Genomic DNA, 22,486 nt, shown 5'->3' on the forward strand with positions numbered 1-22,486 from the left:
CACAGTAACCACAATAAAATCAAAATTTTTGTTTTAGATAAAAACATTACTAATAATGTTTTCAAAACAAAAATGCTTAAAGTGAAAAAAATGTGTGTCTATGGCCATCATAATAGTGTGGTTTTAAAAACTTTTAGCCTCTGTACACACCTCACTGCTACCTTTTCACCTCCTTGGGAGTTTTTACACTAGTTAGGGACACCTGGTATTACTTTAGAGCCTGCCTTTGGAAATGTTAGGACATTTGTACTATTAGGGAAGGTTTATACTCACAACCCTAGTCCTCTCCCTTGCCCCCCTCCCAAAAATCCCAATAAATTTGTATAACCATGTCTACTTCCCAGTGTATTTTTAACACTTGGTGATTCTGTCAGGAAATATTTGCCGATAAAGGAAGTGCACGCATTTCCATAGAAAATATAATTTTTGTGCATTCCTCAAAGCAATGAATAGACTTAGCTACTGGACTTCACAAAGGTGAAATAAGCTACTGGTTGCCACTAATGAATGAAAAAGAGCTCCTGCCTGACCTGTGGTGGCGCAGTGGATAAAGCGTCGACCTGGAAATGCTGAGGTCTCCGGTTCGAAACCCTGGGCTTGCCTGGTCAAGGCACATATGGGAGTTGATGCTTTCAGTTCCTCCCCCCTGTCTCTCTCTCCTCTCTCTCTGTCTCTCTCTCTCTCCTCTCTAAAATGAATAAAAATAAAAAAAATTAAAAAAAGAGCTCCAACAGCTGGGTACTCAAAAGTTTGTTTTTGGCAAAGAATATATGGCAGGAACTAAGCATTTCCAGACATAAGAGCATAGAGCTGTGGTAGGCGCCTTGGACAGTCGGGAGCAGGAGGGTTTGGAATCTTGGAAGTTTCAGGGCCAAGTATGTCTACTCTTCTTGAAAGTGAAGGCATGGGATGCATGTGGGAGTCTGTCTCTCTATTCCCGCTCCTCTCACTTAAAAAAAAAGTGAAGATAGTTAAAAGAAATAAAAACAATTTTTTATAGAGCTCCTGGGGCATAAAATGAGAGCACAGGCATAAAAGTGACCAATGAGGTTACTAAGATGCATTAGGTACTTAATGTTAGCCAAATTTGAGTACTGGGAATTTTATTGGGCAAATACGGGATTATTGAAGCTTAATTATATCAGAAGTTTTGCTACCACCTGGAGCTACTAGGAATTATAGAGATATAGCAACTGAAATAAGTTCAATTACCAACTGAAAAAGACACTGACCAATCAAATTCACCAACATTGCCAATAAAGTGGGATTTTTTCCTTGGTTGGGCTATAATTCCCCAAGTCTGGGCTGCTTAACTCAGCTGGTGGATAAACACCATGGATTAGAGCCATGTACAAGTCAAGCTTTATAAAGAGAAAGACAGTGAAATGCTAAGATTATGCACCATATCCCTGTCCCCTGATACACATCACGCAAACAAGTTTATTAGTCAGTCACTACAGGGATTACATAAAAGAATGCAGCCAGCTTAAAGCAAATACAACTTAATTTCTTTCTTTTTTTTTTGACAGAGACAGAGAAAGAGAGAGAGGGACAGATAGAAACAGACAGGCAGGAAAGGAGAGAGATGAGAAGCATCAATTCTTTGTTATAGTGCCTTAGTTGTTCATTGATTGCTTTCTCATATGTGCCTTGAAATGGGTGGGTGGGTGGGGGGCTACCACAGACTGAGTGACCCCTTGCTCAAACCAGATGAGCCCACGCTCAAGCTGGTGACCTCGGGCTTTCGAACCTGGGTCCTCTGCGTCCCAGTCCGACACTCTATCCACTGTGCCACCGCCTGGTCAGGCCAACTTAATTTCTTAAAAAATTCAAAGCATATCTATTAAGTTATGTCATATAAAAGAAACAAGTTGTTCAAAAACATGTTTTTCAAGTTCACTAGAGATGTTATGACCGATATATTTGATCTCCAAATTTGGTTTTTTAAAATTGTAAATATAACATAACTTCAAAAGTAGGTTTTCAAGATGATAAAAATCAGTTAATTTTAATTACTTTAGATTTTTCTACCAAAGAAAGAAAAAAATCCACACACACAAAAGAATATCTAGACTATTCAGGTACTGTATTCAAATTTAGATGATAAAGATGGGGTGGGCATGAAAAGAACATCTAATAGGAGCTCTAGCTGAACTCACGTAGGCATTGTCTGAACTTACTTTTCATTTTCTCAATTTGTAAGCTCAAAAAAGAAAAATAAATGTTTTCAAGTGGAGTCATCAGTTATTTCTAAATGCTTTATAATAAATTTTAAATGAGAGAGCTTCAAGGCACTAATATTTCAAATTAATTCCCACTAGGTTAGCGAACGTGTGTCAGAAAAACTGTGTGTAAGAGCCATCATTCTCGGCAGAACAAACAAAAAGATCCTCTGTTTATTTTCTAATATTCTTCTCTTTCTCATAAAAATTGAGAAGTTTCTGTGCAATTTAGTCTCCTCTAGTAAGAGTTCCAGGGAATTGTTGCAAGTGGGCAGCACCTTTCTTTCTCTTTCTCACCTCTGTGCTTCCTCAGCATTGGGTAACTCTGATTCTATTTATCTACTAAGCTTTGCTAATTAAAAAAAGATCGATGACATCCATTGCAATATATTAAAAGTAATTTATCCAAACTGGTAGCACACCAGAAGTTCTGAACCAACAACATTTCAACTCTTAACAAAAAGACACACCTCTCAATTCTGTGACCCAACGGAAAGTGGACCGCAACACGTGTAATGTACCCAAGATTTAAACCTTAGGAAAAATTTAAAGAAATAAAGAAATAAAATGCCTGGATATAATGAACTCTCAATAAGCCATTTTACTTAAAAATCTAAAATTGTCCTTAAAATTTATTTCCAGTTTTACAGTAACCTTTCTTCATGGGCAGACCATAACAGAAATCGGATTATTTCCAGAAACGCGGCCAGTTATACTTAAGTTGTATTTGACAGCCCCCCCCTCCCCCCAGTGATCTCTGCCTTTATTTGCACTGTGAAAAATAAACAGCTGTACCATGCCTTTCTGGACAGTCAATAGATTTTATTTACATTGCTTTGAAAAAGGAGACAAAAGACATCCCTTTACAATTGCCTTTCAGCAATCTCAGTTTTGAGGGCAATATATAACACAAAAATTTTATATGTAAGGAGACAAATACCTCTCTCTATACAAAATATAAATAAATAATTAAATAAATAGGCAAATAAAGACAAAGTGGCTTATAAAGTCTCTTGAAGTACAAATTTAGAAACTGACCACCAGACACAGAACTTACATCTGTAACGGAGAAAAATCATTATGAGACTGAAAAAAACAATCTTTTTTTAAATACCACCGTCACTCACATGGAAAATACAGAAAACAATAATCACCGGAAAACCTGGGTCCTGCAAAGATTTCTTTTCCTTCAGAAGATGCAGAAACATTTGTGCCCCTGGTGCCAATGAACACGTTTCTCAAGCGCTCCCAGTTTCTCTCCTGCTTTCCCCCCCAGGCGCCGGGGTGGACGGCCGGAGTGGACTTTTCTCCAGAGATGAGAAGTAGAAATTTGTACTTTCTCGGGAGCGGGGGCACTTTCCCCCCGGCCCCCCTTTCCTCTGCCTCCAAGATGGTAGGAAAGTTGTCGTTTCGGAGGGCAGAGGAGCGGCTCTCTGGTGTTATGTCCTCGCAGTGCCTGTAGTGGTGCTGTAGGAGGCTGCTGCCTCTTCTTGTGCAGCCCCGGCAGCCCTGCCTTCTTGGCTGGAGAGTATATTCAGGGATTTCCCCTTAATAATCACCGACCCTGGGAGCACTTTTTAGTTTCCAAAATAAAAATATGATCCTCACCCCTCTTGCTTGACCGGGAAAGGCTCTCGCCGGAGCCCAGTGGGGAGCGGTAGCGGCGGCAGCGAGCTTCCTAGTCCATTGCCAGCGCCTCTCACTCTGATCTGTCAGCCCAGCCGAGGGAAAAGGGGGGAAGGAGAAAAAAAAAAAAAAAGCAGCTGAAAGGTAAGCAGAGGCGGCCCCAGGCCCGGCCCACATCCCCGGGCTCCCGTAGGGCGACGGGCTGGGCCGCGCAGGCAGGGCGGGCGGCGAGCGCGCTTACGTGAGGCCGGGGATTCGCCGGCCCGCGCCAGGCCCCGGACAGAGGATGAAAGGGTGAGAGGGGCCCGCGCTGGGGTGGCGGGGGCTGGGGACCCCGGGGCCTCGTGCGGGAGGCGACGGCGGGCGGGCGAGCGGGCGGGGATCCAGCCGGGGCCGGAGCGAGGCGAGCGGCGCGGCCTGCGCGGGCCGGGGTGGGGGTGCGGAGCGGGGGGGTGCCGGCTAGGCCTCTGGCCGGCGGGCCCCGCGGCGACCGCGCCCTGCCCCCGCACCCGGGCCTCCCCGCGCCCCTGCGGGCCCCCCGGGGCCTCCGGGCGGGACGGCGGCGCCGCGGGGCCGGGACGTGCGCTGGCCGGGAGGCTCTACCGCGGGGCGGCAGGCCCGGGTCGCCGGGACTGGGGCGGCAGGGCCTAGGAGCGGGGAACGGGCGCCCACCCACCCCGGCCCCGGCTCTTTCGCAGACCCCTCCCCCATTCCGGTAATAGTTCAATTTCTTTATCCCCCTCCTCCGCGCTCGGGGCGGCCCGGCCGGGGCGGGGCAGGCGGCCGGGCGGGCGTGGGGTGGGGTGGCGGGGCGGTGAGGAGTCAGGTGCAGCCGCGGCCCGGAAAGTTTCCTTTCGGGCCCGAATGGGGGGCTGCCCCCCTTCCGGGCAGCCCCGGCGCTAGCGCTCGCGACCCCCGAGGGCGTGGGGGGAGCTCTCGGCTATTTGGAAACTCTTGGCCAGTTCCCGTCGGTTGAAGGTACTCCGCCCCTGCACCCCTCGCCCGCGCCCCACCCCGCTCCCCGGCGAGCCCTTCGCGGGCTGCAAACTCCGGCCCCTTCCCCGGGAGCCCCCGGGCCGGGCGGAGGGCCCTCTCTTCCCGTTTGGAAAAGTTTTCCAGGGATTTTTCTTAGCTGATTAGTTAGTGACTGGGCTTTTTGCGGTGGGAGGGGAGGAGGTGAATTCAGGTGGTGTGTCTGTCCGTGCAGGCTGTCCTCACCGCCTCCTTCGCCCTCCCCCCGGACACCGGGCCCCTCTCGGGCCGAGCACGCGCACCCCCACCCCCTCCATCCCGGACGCGGCCGGGGCTGCAGCCCCCCTTTCCGGGACAGCGCCTGCAGGTGGGACTAGGGAGCGGCGAGGGCACTGTCAGTGTCTGGGGCTGGGTTTCTGGAGCAGCCCCCAGAGGTAGCTGTTTCCTGTCCTGTGTGGTCACTGTCCGGGGAAACAGACACGTGAACGGAGCCCGAGCGTGGGGGGCCTGGTTGCCAGCACGCATGGAAGTATTACAAATTAGGAGGGGGAGGAGGTGGGCAGGGCAGCTCCTGGAACACCGATTAAGTATCAGTAGTTGATTTATTCTGAGAATAACTATCTGCATTTTGTGATATGTTATAGTCGACCGCAGCAATAGGAAAATGGGGATTTTAAGGAAATTTGTTACTGCTGCAACTCAGAAGCGTCTGTGGAAGAGTCCTCAGGGAACTAACTGAACATAGCTGACACCGTGTGTGTCCCCCCCCCTTTTCTATGTTTAAACGGGTTCAATTTTAGGTATATTTTGGTGCCATGAGCGTTGAAAGTGTTGTTGTGTTTTTTTTTAAGTTGAAAACTTAAATTTCCAAATCTAGACATCCAGGTTTTCAAGGATAGGATGTTTCCTGTGGTTACACTTAACCTCCTTCTGGTTGTTCTTTAGTATGGAAGTTGGAATGTTAATGTACCCTGCCCCCCACTACCAGCCTCCGGTATGGGCATGTTTGGATAGGTTAGTTTTCCTCTTTCATTTGTTCTTTCCCCTCCTTCCCTTTTCAGTGGACCTAGGACAGGATGTTGTGTGTATCTGTGTGTCCTGCCTGGTGGCAGACTGGAGTTGGCTGGCAGAGGTGTTCCACATTCTGACCACTCTACCCTCAAGAACACTATTCCCCTGTGAGAGCGGGTACTTGCACAGCAGTAGATAACCCATGACTTGGTCAGTGCTGACTTCTGTCAGGCGTGGAAGTGAGTGAGACTCCTTCTGTGATTGTTAATGTGTGTCTTTTACTTTTGTCTGCCTAAAAGAAAACTCCTGTTTCTCCGCGATGATAGCTATCCAGCCATTTAGCATTAGTTCTTAAGAAAAATGTGGTATTTGAGATTATATAGATTTCATACAAAACTGCAAATTACGTTTGATAATTGTTTAACTTTATTAATTGAAATTGCTTATTGACTTGGACATTTTTATATACTTGTGTATCCAAAATTGTTACTTCTGTGGTAGTTTGTCATTTTTAGAGCATATTGGGTGGAAGAAATAATTTGATTATTCTCTTCTTAGGACATTTTAAGGTTTAAAAAATCTCTTTGCCTCATAATTTGATATTTTAAAGATAGTTTTAACTTTACATTTCTAAACTTTCAAAAACTGTATATGTACAAATCCCAAAAGTCTTGTACTTTTTCACCCTGTCTATATAGTACTTTCCTAATCTAATTGCCTCAAGGGCTACTTTATTCCTGAAGGAGTGGTGGAGTTTGTTATAAGTCTGAAATAATTTTTCTTTCCTGAAAGATTGTGGAAGGAAATTTGTATACCCCCACCCAATTATTTTTCTTAGCAAATCATGTCATTGCTATTTTTAGAGAAATGAAATTTTGGTTTGGATGGATTTAAAATTTTCTAAGTCAGAGTGCCCATAATTAAACAAGTTATTTTAAAAAAATGCTGATCCATTCATTCTTATCTGAGAGGTTTCCCCAGGGTTAGCAGCTCTCACTATCCAGGTTTGGGAAGATAGTTTTAGATAATGAGAGGTTATTTTTTCCAAATACAGTTAGCAGTATTCTTGGACACGTAGTCCAGTCTCCCTACACACATTTGGCAAATTGTAAGCAATAGGTGGATAGGTGAGAATGGGTTGGAGACAGCAAATTGTCCCCCAAGCAGGTACTCCACTGCATATGCAACGGAGTCACATCCAAGCCCATTTAATTCATGCTAATGTAACTGTTTGTCCCAGATCCCTGACTGTAATGCTGATTTTAGACAATACTTCTGGCTATTTTGAGATACTTGAAAAGATATTCTCAACTAAAGCTTAAAGTAAAAACCCAGAACCTCTCTCTTTTCTCTCCTTGACTTTAAATGGCAGGCTACTTGGTTCTTGGTTCTGATTCTTTTTTTTTTAAATATGTTTTTTATTTATTGATTTTAGAGAGAGTAAAAAATAAAACAACATAGACCTGTTTCTGTGTGTATCCTGACCAGGGGTTGAACTGGCAACCTTTGCATATGGGGACGATGATCTAACCAACCAAGCTGTCTGGCCAGGGCTGATTCTTTTCTTTACTCTTTCTTTTCTTTTAAATTTTATTTATTTTGGAGAGAAGAGAGAAAGAGAGAGAGAGAGAAATAAGGGAAGGTGAAGGAGCAGGAAGCATTAACTCCCATATATGCCTTGTTTAGGCAAAGCCCTGGGTTTTGAACTGGCAACCTCAGCGTTCCAGGTCTATGCTTTATCCACTGTGATTCTTTTTTTTTTTTTTTGACTTTTTTTTTTTTTTTTTCATTTTTCTGAAGCTGGAAACGGGGAGAGACAGTCAGACAGACTCCCGCATGCGCCCGACCGGGATCCACCCGGCACGCCCACCATGGGGCGACGCTCTGCCCACCAGGTGGCGATGCTCTGCCCATCCTGGGCGTCGCCATGTTGCGACCAGAGCCACTCTAGCGCCTGAGGCAGAGGCCACAGAGCCATCCCCAGCGCCCGGGCCATCTTTGCTCCAATGGAGCCTTGGCTGCGGGAGGGGAAGAGAGAGACAGAGAGGAAAGTGCGGCGGAGGGGTGGAGAAGCAAATGGACGCTTCTCCTGTGTGCCCTGGCCGGGAATCGAACCCGGGTCCTCCGCACGCTAGGCCGACGCTCTACCGCTGAGCCAACCAGCCAGGGCCCACTGTGATTCTTTTTAAGACAGTTTTTCAGTTAAATTTTATTTGTAGCATGGTATCCTACTGTCAGACACATTTGGACTATGGGTTCTTTTTTACTTTCTTATTTTTGTTTTGGGCTTTGGGTTCATATTCCAGTTTTCCCACTGGATAGGTTACTTCATCTTTGGTTTCTCTCTTTTTTATTTATTTATTGACTTTAGGGAGGTAGGGGGGAGAGAGAGAGAGAGAGAGGAACGTTAGTCTGTTTATGCCGTGACTGGGGATTGAATTGGCAGCCTCTGTGGATCTGGACAACGCTCTAACCAACTGAGCTATCCAGCCAGGGCATCTTTGGCTTCTTTATCTGTACTTTTTGATGTAAGGATTAGATGAGACAGCCTATGTGCTTGGCTCTTAGCTGGTGCTTCTTATGTGTTCCCCTGGCCTACCTTACTGTTCTGTTAGCACCATCTGAATACCATTTATTTGCTTGTTTGCTTTCTTTCTGACTAAAAGTGACCAATTTTTGTATGCATTCTACCCAGACCTATTTATCCCAGGAGATAACCGTTAACATTTTGTTGTGTTTTGTCTTGTGTGATAGTATGTGCATACAACATAAACATAATCTTCAATGTGTAGTTTTTTGTTGGTTAAAGCTTAGACTCTGGAGTCAAACTTGCCTTGAAGCCTACCTATGTGATTTGGATGAATTACTTTATCTCATCTCAGTTTCATTTGGGAAAGAAGGTGATAATGATACCAATACCTTATTCATAGGGTTACTGTGACAATTAAATGAGGAATTGCACATAAAAGCCTTTAGAATAGTGTCCGGTGCATGACCTTTAGATATTTTCCTCTAAAGATTTTCAGTATTCTCTATGTGAATTTTTTCAATGTGAATGAGTTCTTGATTCAGTATATACTAATAATACTAGTGAGTATTGAGTACAGATAGAATGTTATAATTACCTTCATGGGGCAAATAAATATTTTTGTGCCAGCAAAACATTAGCAGTGTACTCCTAGAAACGTTCAGCAGCCTGATGTTAGTCTGCTCTCTGCTGCTGAATTCTGTGAGTTGGCAAACGTAAAGGAGTGGTCACACCAGTGAGTGAAGGTGGGTTTATTTTACTTATAGCTCCTCCTTTAAAACAAGTTCTCTGCCTGCCTGGGTGGGTGGTGGGTGGATGTGTGTGCTTGCTGCAAGCCCTTGGGAGGGTGGGATATTTACCCTAGCCCGCGCTGTTTCATTCATTTAACCTTAATTGTGGGCCCCGTAAATACAAAGACACATTGTCTACCCTTGAGGAGTTTTTAGTCTAGCGGAGAAGGAAAAAGTGCTGCCATTTACAAGCCTGAATGATAAGGGATAGATTCGTCTGGAGGTTGGAAAGCTATTTATTCTGGCTGCCCTGGGGCAAGCCTAAAAGTGAGGACCATTCAAGGGTGTTCTGCCCTGAGCAAATGGGAAGAGTTTTAGAAAGGCGTTTCTGAAGGTGGGACCTGAAAGTATGAATAAATGCCAGAGGACACAAGAGTATTCTGTGTTGCAAATTGTGGGAGAGTTGTAGGAATTGGAGTAAATAGTGGAGGAGGGCGAGGTCAGCCCAGCCAGGTCCTAAGGAGTTTGTGTTAGTCTAAGGGAGTTTGGATTCCTTTTACGTTTATAAGCAGACCCTGAAGGCCTTTGGCCAAGTAAAGTATTTGTGTTTAGAGGACTGGAATTGTACAAAGAGGGGAATAAAGGAGAGCAAGGCTGGAATCAGACCAGTGAGAGTTGCTGAGAAGAGACTGAAGGTTGGGTCCAAGGTGGAGGCAATGGCAATGGAGATGGAGAGAAGTGGAGAGGCTGGTTACAGAGGGCAAGTGGCTGCCTAGTTTGACCGGATATAGGTTTTGGAATCATCCTTGTGTAGGTAACAACTGAAGCTGTAGAAGTAGAAAAATTTGGCTTAGTCAGTGGTTCTCAGTCTTTTTTGAGAATCTGATAAACTTTATGGACACTTGTGCAGAAAAATGCGTTTATTCACATTCACAATTTTGTACCTTTGGTTTGAAACTTGGCACAGTAACCTAGTGTTGGGGTAGATGTAGAGTAGAAATTAACATGAAAGCCTGTAGAAATGTCTCGACTCACACTTTCTGTGTGTTTTGTGTGACTATCATTGCCATTGCATAGATGAGGGAACAGATTTATAAAATGAATTTCTCAAGGTCATAGAACTTGTATTTTAATAGTTGAAATGAGCTGCTGACATGAAAAAAATTAGGATATTTTGTGGGGGTTTTATCTTCTTTTGATTAATTGGAAGATCGAGAAATCCTAAAACTGCATTTTTATTTTAAAATTGCACCAATTTACTGGAACTGGTTTGAGTCGGTCCTCTTTAGATGAGCAAAGTTTGCCAAAGTCTGCCCCTGGCCCACCCTGGTGGTCCACATAAAGTATTTTGTCTTGCATCCCTTTAAAATAAGGTAGAGAGAATCTTGGGGAACGGTGATACTTGAGTGTGGGGGCAAGAGAAACAAACGAAGCCACTCACTGAGCTGCCGGATAGAGACTTTCAAGAAAGAGAAAGTGTTCAACAGAGTCAAATGCTACAGGGAGGTCAAGTAAGATAAGGATGGAACAGTGTATGTGGAGTTTAGCAACAAAGAGGCCATTAGTTTCAGATTCTTAGAACAAAAGGACTTTCAATACTATAGCTACAACTTTTTTTTTCTTGTCCTGCAATGTAGGGTTTCTGTAACAATTGAGTGTGTCTGGCGTGGACAGGAAGTCAGAAAGCGTTCGTTGTAAAGGATGATTAACTGGAGCTAATAAATGCTATAACCAAGTCAAGCACTGCTCATTCTGCTAGTATTTTCCATCACAAGAAAATACTATATAGATGCTGTATAGAATAGGCAATATTTTTAATATTGGCAGAGACAGAGAGGGACAGACGGGAAGGGAGAGAGATGAGAAGCATCAATTCTTCGTTGTGGTTTCTTTCTTTTTTTTTTTTTTACAGAGGCAGAGATAGACAGGGACAGACAGACAGGAACGGAAAGGGATGAGAAGCATCAATCATCAGTTTCTCGTTGCGCATTGCGACTTCTCAGTTGTTCATTGATTGCTTTCTCACATGTGCCTTGACCGTGGGCCTTCAGCAGACCGAGTAACCCCCTGCTGGAGCCAGCAACCTTGGATCTAAGCTGGTGAGCTCTTTGCTCAAGCCAGATGAGCCCGCGCTCAAGCTGGCAACCTTGGGGTCTCGAACCTGGGTCCTCCGTATCCCAGTCCGACGCTCTATCCACTGCGCCACCACCTGGTCAGGCCGTTGCGGTTTCTTAGTTGTGCATTGATTGATTTCTCATATGTGCCTTGACCTGGAGGGCTACGGCAGACCGAGTGACCCCTTGCTTGAGCCAGCGACCTTGGGCTCAAGCTGGTGAGCCTTGTTCAAATCAGATGAGCCCGCGCTCAAGCTGGCGACCTCGTGGTCTCAAACCCGGGTCTTCCGCATCCCAGTCCGACACTCTATCCACTACGCCACCACCTGGTCAGGCTTTAATATTAGATTTTTAATGTGTATTATATGGATGACTTCTTGGTAGATTCTGTGAGCCTAGCCCCAGGAAGGTGGGAGGGCCTGACTTAATGGAGAATTACATTGTACCATTCAGAAAACCACTAGCAGCTAGAGAGTGCATTTTAGCTCTACAGATTCTAGATTAAAATGATAATACTAATAAACTACTACTTACAACTTCTAATAGTAGTTAACATTAAGTGATTAGTATGTACTAGGTACCATGCTAAGCAGCTTCATGAAATACCTAATTTAATTCTAAACGACTCAACAGGTGTGTACCATTATAATTCTCTCTTTACATGTGAGAAAACTGAAAGCTAAATAACTTGCCCAAGTTCGTAGACCTTATAATTAAGAGGACCAGGTTTGAGCCCCACCTCTGATACTCGCGAGAGCCGATAGGTGCTCTCAACTCCTGCATGAATTCTCCTTGACCTTTCTGATAGATCAGTTAGGAACTCAGCTACCATAAAGGGCATTTAAATTTGAATTCATAATGCAAACTCACTTGTCCAATGCAGTTTGGCACATAATAGACATTCAATAAGCAGTTACTTGATTTATTTTCAGCTCTTCTAGTTTGAACTCTATACTGAGTATTGTTTATATTTTTGGGTGATAGGCAGTTTTTCTCACTGATCTTTTCAGCTCACATCAATTGATTTTCATTATTTCTAATTTTACTACTTTTCACATTTAAATGTGGGATTTTCATTCTTTAAAAAATTAATATACTCGCCTGACCTGTGGTGGCGCAGTGGATAAAGCGTCAACCTGGAAATGCTGAGGTTGCTGGTTCGAAACCCTGGGCTTGCCTGGTCAAGGCACATATGGGAGTTGATGGTTCCAGCTCCTCCCCCCTTCTCTCTCTCTGTCTCTCTCTCCTTTCTCTCCCTCTCTGTCTCTCTCCTCTCTAAAAATAAATAAATAAAATAAAAAATTAATATACTCATCTGTTTAGTATGTTATTACATTTTTTGCTTGTGAAGTTGATTTAAACTTCAGAAAAGCTTAAAATGGGAGAAAAGCTTTTTTAAGACTAAAAATGTGACTCTGGGATAAGTAAATATTCTTTTCAGCAATTCTATCAGAAAAGTAACATTCTGAGAACTTAGGTTCATGCTGGGTTGACAAAAATTGCGGTGTATGTTAGGTTTCGGCTTCTCCGAGGGGTCCGGTGTACAGTTACAGATGCAGTCGGGGAGGTGCTGTGGCAGTGAGGTGAACATGCTCTGAAACACGAGACTCCGAAGAACAGGAATGACACACAGAGATTCCCCAGGCGGGGAGCCAGCAGCGGTCCCCAAGAGAGGAATGTTCATGCTTTTGTCAAATTGGTTTATGTTGCTGTTGGGAGACTGAAAGGGCCGTAGGTTTTTGTTAAAAGCTTATCTTCCTTCCTTTTCTCCCTTTAAATGTCTTATTTCTCTGTGTTTGCAAGGTGAAAGAAACGAAAAAGAGTTGTTTTACTTTCCAGTTAAACTCAGCATATATTATCAAGGAGGGTTTTTTGTTTTTTTTAAAAGATTTTACACCTAATCATATTTTCTATTCCTGGATATTCCTGGATATGTTTACTATGGAGAGACTTTCTGTGAGACTGTTCTCAGTAATAGTTCTTTTTGCTCTTTGGTAATTGAATAAGGTACATGTTCTGCTATTCTAAAGGGCTTAATTACCTGCCTTTGCTCCTTAAGGGAGCATAGATCCATTTATATTCTAAGCAAGTTAGTTAGTTCCATAGCTGAAGATAATATCTTTGTAGTTGTTAATAAATTAAGTCTGGTTAGGATTTTTTTTCCCTTCCTTTTTTAAGTGATATTTATCATGTGTTAAAAGGTAGAGTTTATTTTAGGTTTAGTTGTTTTTATGCATTAGACTTGTGATAGTATTTAAATGTTAGGATCTGTAAGACATTTGATTAAGGTCATGTGGACTCTATTATATGTTCTGTGTTTTCTCTTTTCTATGATATTTTACAGTGAATGTCAAAGAGGGAGTTCCGTGTGAACTTCACCTTTGGTGGAGGAGGGTAAAGAACTTAGGTTGTGGGAGTCTAGATATAGAGAATGGAGAACATGTATGATCTTTTCCCTGAGATCTGCCTTAGTGCCTTTTTCATGATTTCTTTAATTAAAAAAGGAAAAACCTATTAAGTAGAGAAGACTAAAGGAATAATTGTTTTCAGTTTATAGACAAAGTGATTTTGATATTAAATGATACTTAGAAGGAAGTTAGATTTCCCCAAACATTCTTTCCTTTTATGGTATATAAAATGAGGGTCAAGTCATCAGGGAATTGAAAATATGAATATGTAAAGATTAAGTTGAACTTTTAAAAGAGGGGCTTGAGAATGGAGAAACCAGTCGGTTATTCAAAAGGAAAATGCAGTGATGTAAGGTTGGCTTTTAGTAGGACTTTAAAACCTTAAAATCAAAGAAGTAGGAAGAAAAATGAATCACAGATAGATGTAAAAAAATTAAGATTGAAGAGAAGTTGTTTATAAGATGTTGAAATTAAACACCATTTTATAATGGCAGAGAAGTGATTAGCAAGAGCTTTTGCACCTTATGGCAAATGCTGAAAGAGGGCAGTTGGCTAGATTAATGAATTCTTAGAGTTAGAAGGAAGTTAACTAGGCAGATTTTTAATGTGTTCTTATATTTTTTAAACATTACTTGCTAAATAGACAATGGGTAGCAAATTGTACGACATCCGTTTGATGAAATGTTGATGTTATTTCATGAGCTATGCTAGAATTTTAAAGCTAAATTATACTAATTTTCTCTAGGTATATGACTACAGCTATTAGAAATTATAGACTATCTAAAGTACTAATTGAGTGATTTTTAGAAGTTATTTAATCATCAGTGAGTGAACTTTGTTTTGGGTAAACGACCTGGAATTAAAGGTTGCTGTCACAGAAGCTATTAATGGAGGTAGCATGTACTTATTGAGCACCTGTTAACTGCAAGGCCCTGGGAGATAAAGATGAACAGAAAACTTTCCACCCTCTGGGACCTTATCTTCTAGGAGAGATGACAACAGAAGAGCAGTCAGTGAAAGCAGAGTGTGATGAGGCCAAACAGGGAGCTGCACCCTAACTCAGCCCTCGGGGTCCCATGTGGTGACCGCGAAGCTGTGTTTGGCTAGAGGAGCCCTACAAAGAGAGAGGCTGTCCGCTGCTCTGACAGAGGGAGCAGCCTGGCTCAGGCCCGGTGGCACTGCAGGTACCGGGGGTGCTCACAGCTGTGGGTGAGGTCCTCCAGTTATTCACTTCCTTCCTTCCGAATGCATCTCATCTCATAGATTATAATCTTCTGAGGGCAAAAGTTATCTTTCTTACTATTATATCCTCCACAGCTTCAAGGAAAATGTTGGATTTTCCAAAAGTGTTTAATAAGTAAATACTTGCCTTTGAAGCTAAAATCATGTCAGTTTAACAGTGAAAATAAATTGAATCAAGTTTAGTAACTTCTCTAGTAACATGTTGATTCCTTAAAATAAAAAATATAAGGAAATTATTAGAAAGGTAATTAGTTGTAAAAATTAAATAATTTGTTTTATGATTTTCTTTTGCTGTACAATTCAGGGGTGGGCAGAAGTAGGTGTACATTTCTGTTCTCTCCTAACTAAAAATAATGAGAATGACAAAACCTCATAATCAGAATATATGAATTAGTATTATTAACGTGAAGTGAAAATTGAACCAGGGCAAGAGAGGATGCCAGGAGAAGATGATTTTCTCTAAAAAACTTAGGCAAAGTGAGGGAAGCAGCTTTCTCCCAAGTAGGTGGGTGACCCACCATGGGGACAAAAAACAGTAACTTCAAACTTTTTATGCCACCTCACTGGTGGTGATGCAATGGATAGAGTGTTGGACTAGGACACGGAGGACCCAGGTTCAAGACCCCGAAGTCACCAGCTTGAGCCCAAGGTCACTGGCTTGAGCAAGGGGTTACTTTGTCTGCTGTAGCCCAGTCAAGGCATATATGAGAAAGCAATCAATGAACAACTAAGGTGCTGCAACAAAGAATTGATGCTTCTCATCTCTCTCCCTTCCTGTCTGTCTGTCTGTCTGTCCCTATCTATCCCTCTCTCTGTCCCTGTCACGAAAAAGAAAAGAAAAGAAACCTTGGTGTTGCAAAGTTGGTGTGTACATTGGGCTCCCTGAGTGACAAGAGAGGTGGGATCGAATTACCAACTATACAGTCATACTGTTTTTGCAATGGTTAGCATGGAGAACCTGACAGTCAACAGCCTTGCAGCTGCTGATCTTAGTCACCTGAAGAGAAATAAAGCCTATGTTATCATTCCCTAAAATTTCTGTAGGGGCCCTTGTGGGTTGGAGAGACTAGTTCAGTATTGAATCTTCAAGGGAAGATCTGTAAATAGGCAAAAGAAAGGAATAAGTTGAACTTGGGTATAAAATAAAAGAGAAAAATATAGTCATAATAGAAATGAAGGTCACTTTCAAAGCAGCGATACTCACTACAGCTGGGGATATCGGAGGTAAACTTGAGAAATCTGAGCAATCCAAAATAGAAAAAGTAATTTTTTTTTTTTTTGTATTTTTCTGAAGCTGGAAACGGGGAGAGACAGTCAGACAGACTCCCGCATGCGCCCGACCGGGATCCACCCCGCACGCCCACCAGGGGCGATGCTCTGCCCACCAGGGGGCAACGCTCTGCCCCTCCCGGGTGCCGCTCCGCCGCAACCAGAGCCACTCTAGCGCCTGGGGCAGAGGCCAAGGAGCCATCCCCAGCGCCCGGGCCATCTTTTGCTCCAATGGAGCCTCGGCTGCGGGAGGGGAAGAGAGAGACAGAGAGGAAGGAGAGGGGGAGGGGTGGAGAAGCAGATGGGCGCTTCTCCTGTGTGCCCTGGCCGGGAATCGAACCCGGGTCCCCCCCGCACGCCAGGCCGACGCTCTACCGCTGAGCCAACTGGCCAGGGCCGAAAAAGTAAATGTTTTGAAGGTGAGAGAGAGAGAGAGAGAGAGATAATGAACACAGTAAATTTAGCTTACCAATAATTGATACCCCTAAAGAAGATAATGGAATAAAAAGCAGAAAATTTTTTATCAAATCATTAAGTTTTCCGCCTGATCAAGCAGTGGTGCAGTGGATAAGAGTGTTGGACTGGGATGCAGAGGATCCAGGTTCGAAACCCCAAGGTTGCTGGCTTGAGTGTGGACACATCCAGCTTGAGCGCTGGCTCACTAGCTTGAGTGCAGGGTCGTTGGCTTGAGCCCAAGGTCTCTGGCTTGAGCAAGGGGTCACTCGGTCTGTTGTAGCCTCCTGGCCAAGGCACATATCAGAAAGCAGTCAGTGAAAAACCAAGGTGCCACAGCTAAGAACTGATGCTTCTCACTCTCTCCCTTCCTGTCTGTCTGTCCCTATCTGTCCCTCTCTCTGTCTCTGTCACACACACACGCGCGCGCGCACACACACACACACACACACACGACATTAAGTTTCTCACGATAACAGAAGACTTGAAGTTCTAAAAGTTTCTAGCCCTTAAATATACAGATTTTTTGTTAGGTCAAATGAAAAAAAATATATCAAGCCCCTATAAAATAAAGAGGCTGGCCTCAGGCTTTTTCATTGTAGAAGACATGGAAAAAAATATACAGTCAGTAGACAGAAACATATATGACCCAAGAATTTTATGTCCCGGTAACCTGTAGTTTTAAGTATATTATCAATTGACATATATTTCCAAACAAAAACCATGGCATAGATTCCATAAGTCAGTCTTAGGTCAGGAGTGGAGGGGAAGTGGGGGATAGAGAAGAGAGGTGAGTAAATTATAAACTATTGAATCAAGAGATGAACTAAGAACTAAATTAAATGGATTAGCAATTAGCATTGAATAAATTTAAATATAGGACCAGCATTAAAATGTTATAAACTATGGCAATGTAGAAATCATAGCATAAGGAAAAAATACTTTATTTGGGATGGGCAGTTAAAAAAATGGAAAAATTTCTCATTGTTTATAACATGAAGTCAATCATGATAATCCAAAATATTCTAATTTTCTTGTTTGTTTGTTTGTTTTGTATTTTTCCGAAGCTGGAAACGGGGAGGCAGTCAGACAGACTCCCGCATGCACCCGACCAGGATCCACCCGGCACGCCCACCAGGGGGCGATGCTCTGCTCATCTTGGGGCTTTGCTCTGCCACAATCAGAGCCATTCTAGCGCCTGAGGCAGAGGCCACAGAGCCATCCTCAGCACCCGGGCAAACTTTGCTCCAGTGGAGCCTCGGCTGCGGGAGGGGAAGAGGGAGAGAGGAAGGAGAGGGGGAGGGATGGAGAAGCAGATGGGCGCTTCTCCTGTGTGCCCTGGCCGGGAATTGAACCCGGGTCCCCCCGCACGCCAGGCCAATGCTTTACCACTGAGCAAACCGGCCAGGGCCAAAATATTCTAATTTTCTTTGTGCAATGTATACATGGAAAGGATACAGATCAAATCTTCCAAGAAAACAGGCTATATAATTAAATATGTAATAAAAGATAGAATTGAAAGCTAAAAGTAATGCAAAAAAATTAAGATAATATAATTAAGATAAAATGTATACCATATAAATAAATACAAAATTACAAATTATATAAACCCACTTATTAAAAGAAAATGAAAGAGCAAAAAAAGTCAAACTAATTAAGAGATGCCATTTTAAAATGGGACCAGCAGATAATATTTTAGTAAATATTTCAGGCTTTGAAATGATAACATTTCCGTTGCAGCTATTCAGCTCTCCTGTCATAGCTTGAGAGCACCACAGACAACATGTAAATGCATTAACAAGATCGTGTTCTAATGAAACTTTATTTACAAAAATGGTCAGCAGGCCAAATTTGTCTGGTAAGCCAGAGTTTTCTTTTCTTTTGCAAGAGAGAGGGACAGATAGGGACAGAAAGACAGGAAGGGAGAGAGATGCGAAGCATCAATTCTTTGTTGCAGCACCTTAGTTGTCCGTTGATTGCTTTCTCATATGTGCTGTGATGGGGAAGCTGGGGGAGCTCCAGCAGAGTGAGTGACCCCTTATTCAAGCCAGTGATCCTTATACTCAAGTCAGTGACCATGGGGTCATAACTGTGATAAGCCAGCAACCTCAGGGTTTTTTTGTTTTGTTTTGTTTTTTACAGGGACAGAGAGAGTCAGAGAGAGGGGTAGACAGGGACAAACAGACAAGAACAGAGAGAGATGAGAAACATCAATCATCAGTTTTTCATTGCAACACCTTGAAATTAATGAACCTTAGTTGTTCATTAATTGCTTTCTCCTATGTGCCTTGACCGTGGGCCTTCAGCAGACCGAGTAACCCCTTGCTCAAGCCAGCGACCTTGTGCCCAAGCTGGTGAGCTTTTTGCTCAAGCCAGATGAGCCTGCTCTCAAGCTGGCGACCTTGGGGTCTCAAACCTGGGTCCTCCGCAGCCCAGTCCGACGCTCTATCCACTGCGCCACCACCTGGTCAGGCTACGCTTAAGCCAGCAACCTCAGGGTTTTGAACCTGGATATTCTGCATCTTAGGCTGATGTTCTATCCACTGCACCACTGCCCACTCAGGCTAGCCAGAGTTTTCTGACCCATGATTTAAAACAATACCTCAGAAAACTTGAGAGTAAAAAGATGGGCAAAGACTGAACTGGCAAATTCAAACCAAAAAAATGAGTCTAAATACTTGTGTCAGACAAGGTTGAATGCAAGACAAAAAATCAATCACTTGAGTTGCATTTTCTTTTTTCTTTCTTTTTTTTTATTTATTTTTTTTATTTTTCTGAAGCTGGAAACGGAAGCAGTCAGACTCCCGCATGCGCCCGACTGGGATCCACCCAGCACGCCCACCAGGGGGCGATGCTCTGCCCATCCAGGGCATCGCTCTGTCGCGACCAGAGCCACTCTAGCGCCTGGGGCAGAGGCCAAGGAGCCATCCCCAGCGCCCAGGCCATCTTTTGCTCCAATGGAGCCTCGGCTGCGAGAGGGGAAGAGAGAGACAGAGAGGAAGGAGAGGGCGAGTGGTGGAGAAGCAGATGGGCGCCTCTCCTGTGTGCCCTGGTCGGGAATCGAACCCGGGACCTCCGTACACCAGGCCGACGCTCTACCACGGAGCCAACCGGCCAGGGCTTGTTTTCTAATAATAAAGAATGACAGTCTAATGGTTATGAATCTCAAATATCAAATAATACAGCTTGAAAATTTATAAAACAGCCTGATCTGTGGTGGCATAGTGGATAGGGTGTTGGCCTGTAATGCTGAGAAGTTGCTGGTTTAAAACCTCACATTTGCCCAGTCAAGGTACATACAAGGAGCGGCTAGTACAAGTTGATGTATCCAGCTCCTAACCCCCTCTTTCTCTCTCCCCTTTCTCTAAAATCCATAGATAAAATCTTAAAAAAAACCACACTAAAATTTGGCCCTGGCTAGTTTGCTCAGTGGTAGAGCATTAGCCCGGTGTATGGATGTCCCAGGTTCGATTTCTAGTCAGGGCACATAGGAGAAGTAAGTGACCATCTGCTTCTCCACCCCTTACTTACCCCCATTCCTTCCCCTCTCGCAGCCGTGGTTCGATTGGCTTGAGTGAGTTGGCCCTGGGCACTGAGAATGACTGCTGGCCTCTGCCTCAGGTACTAAAAATAGATTGGTTGCCAAGCAATGGTGCCTGTCCCCTCCCCTTGCCATGGCAGACCGTTGGGGTAGAGTGCTTGCTGGGAGGATCTCGGGACACAGGCAGAAGTCTGTCACTCTGCCTCCTTTGCTCTCACTTAATTAACAAATAATAAAATAAAATTTATAAAACAAAAAATAAGGAGAAACAGACAAATCAAATTATAGTGTGGGGTTTTGACTCCTCTCTTTCAGCTCTTGATAGAGCAAGCAGACAAATATATCATAGTGGACATTAATACCATGATATATGGTATAACAACATACCTGGAAACAATGTGCTTTTGCAAGAGTACCTATTAGGCCCCAAAGAAAATCTCAACCAAATCCAAAAAGCCAGAATATATACATGTTATGCTTCTTATTCTTAACCAGAACTAAAGCAAAGAAAAGCATAAAACTCTGTCATCTGAAAAAAGTTAAATAATTCTTGGGCCTGACTAGTGGTGGCACAGTGGATAGAGCATCAGCCTGGAATACTGAGGTTGCCAGTTCAAAACCCTGAACTTGCCCGGTTGGGGTACATACAAGAAGCAACTATGAGTTGATGCTTCCTGCTCCTGCCCCCTACCTCTCTCTCTCCTCTCTCTCAAGTCAATAAATAAAATCTAAAAAAAACCCCACCTAACTAGGCAGTGGTGCAGCGTGCAGTGGCCTGGGATGCATGCAGAGGATCCAGGTTCGAAACCCCGAGAATGCTGTATTGAATGCGTGCTCATCTGTGTTGAGTGCAGGCTCATCTGGCTTGAGCAAGGGGTCATTGGGTCAGCTGGAGCCCCTCCTCCATCCAGGCACATAGGAGAAAGCAATCAATGAAAACTAAGGTGCCACAACTAAGAACTGATGTTTATCTCTCTCCCTTCCTGTCTGTCCCCATCTGTCCCTCTCTCTGTCTCCCTTTCATGCTAAAAATAAATAAAAATTTAAAAATAACTCTTTGGGTAAAGGAGAAATTAAAATATCAAATCCAAATAAACTAGAAAATACTGATAATCAAAATTCTGTATACTAGTATCTATGGGATATGGCTAAAGCAGTACTCAGAAAAATTCATAAATTACTAAGCAAGAAAAAATGAAAATAAAAAAATTCAGCCCAAGAAGTTACAAAAATAGTAAAATAGCCTGACCAGGTGGTGACACAGTGGATTGAACGTTGGACTGGGATACCGAGGACCCGGATTCAAAACCCTGAGGTCGCTGGCTTGAGCGTGGGGTCACTTGTTTGAGTGTGAGATCATAGACATGACCCCATGGTTGCTGGCTTGAAGCCCAAGGTTGCTGGCTTGAGTAAGGGGTCACTTGCCCCCAGTCAAGGTACATATGAGAAAGTAGTCAATAAACAATTCAGGTGCTGCAACAAAGAATTGATGCTTCTCATCTCTCTCCCTTCCTGCCTGTCTGTGCCTATCTGTCCCTCTCTCTCTGTCTCTGCCACAAAATAAATAAAGTAAAATAAAATAATATAAAGAAAACAGAAAGAAATACCAAAGGGAAGAGCAGAAATTGATGACTTAGAAGACATACATGGAGATACTAATAAATTCAGGAGATATTTTTAGAGGGTATGGGTAAAAATATGAAATAGATAAATCCCTTTGCAACCTGTCATGAACAAAGAGAGAAAACCCAAATATCACATAGGTGTCTGAATGAATAATACACAGAATATGAGACTAAATCACATATATTTAGGAAATTAAGTGTAAGAGGTCATATTGCTAAACTGTATGGAGATAAATTTGAAAACCTGATTCACTGCATAAAAACACTGCTAAGCCCAGGCACCCTTCTAAGGGACATTATAACTGCAGTGCTTTTTAACTTGTTCAGGAACATACAAAAAGAGAAATATTTTCAAAATTATTTTTTGAAATATTGATACCAAATTCTGGCAAAGTACACAAACAGAAAACTAGACCATTACAAATATCTTAAACTTTAGCAAGTATAACTCAGCAATACATTCAAAGAATAATGCATAATGAGCAAGTTGCTTTTATTCTAAGACTGGAAGTAGTGTTTAGTATCAGGAAATATTAAACGTCATTTTTTTTTTTTTTTTTTTCTACAGAGAGAGAGTCAGAGAGAGGGATAGACAGGGACAGACAGACAGGAACAGAGAGATGAGAAGCATCAATCATTAGTTTCTCATTGTGCATTGAGACACCTTAGTTGTTCATTGATTGCTTTCTCATATGTGCCTTGACCGCGGGCCTTCAGCAGACCGAGTAACCCCTTGCTGGAGCCA

The 22,486-nt window shown here is 43.3% G+C and overlaps 1 protein-coding gene across 3 annotated transcripts in view; it reads left to right on the forward strand.

Moving 5' to 3' along the window:
• The first annotated feature begins 4,444 nt into the window (after positions 1-4,444).
• Positions 4,445-22,486, forward strand: part of INO80D (INO80 complex subunit D) — a 100,440-nt gene continuing 82,398 nt past the window's right edge. For all 3 annotated transcript variants that reach the window (XM_066232808.1, XM_066232809.1, XM_066232810.1), the window contains exon 1: positions 4,445-4,826. The gene's annotated coding sequence lies outside the window, so the exon portion shown is untranslated. The remainder of the gene's footprint in view (positions 4,827-22,486) is intronic.

The sequence above is a fragment of the Saccopteryx bilineata genome, chromosome 5 (assembly GCF_036850765.1).
Source record: "Saccopteryx bilineata isolate mSacBil1 chromosome 5, mSacBil1_pri_phased_curated, whole genome shotgun sequence".
Lineage (NCBI taxonomy): Eukaryota > Metazoa > Chordata > Mammalia > Chiroptera > Emballonuridae > Saccopteryx > Saccopteryx bilineata.